This window comes from Cucurbita moschata, unplaced genomic scaffold, assembly GCF_002738365.1.
Source record: "Cucurbita moschata cultivar Rifu unplaced genomic scaffold, Cmos_1.0 Cmo_Scf00016, whole genome shotgun sequence".
Classification (NCBI taxonomy): Eukaryota; Viridiplantae; Streptophyta; class Magnoliopsida; order Cucurbitales; family Cucurbitaceae; genus Cucurbita; species Cucurbita moschata.
In genome coordinates, this window is record NW_019268532.1 from 423571 (window position 1) to 424074 (window position 504).

Sequence of the window (504 nt, forward strand, 5' to 3'; positions counted from 1 at the left end):
GATCTTTTCTTTTCAATGGCTTTTGAAATCTTCTACTGTTCTTCTCCACCACCACTGTTGTCTTTGATGTCGCAGGGGCAGTCGTCATGGCTGTCACATGCAGAGTCGATTGATTATTCTTCGGCTCCACCTTTTTGACCTCCAAATCATCCTTCGCCATACTCTGTACATACAACCTCACCTTTTCCAAACATAGCCTCTTTCATTTTCTTCCCAATTTTTCCCTTCATCATTCATCCTTCACAAAAACCCTAATCTTAGGATCTTCATCAGCATCCCTCTTCGAAAATATACAGAATCTCAATAACCCCATCGACCTTCTGCAGAGATTTACCTTTGGAATCTGGGCGCCGCATTGGCATCTTCGCCAACCAAGTTGCCGCCGCCCTTCTCGCCAAAATTGGCCCCTTCGCCCCAATGTGGCGACTCTTCCAGCTGCCCTTCTCGCCAAAATTGGCTCATTCGCCCAATGTGGCGACTCTTCCGGCTTCAACATTGTCTTTG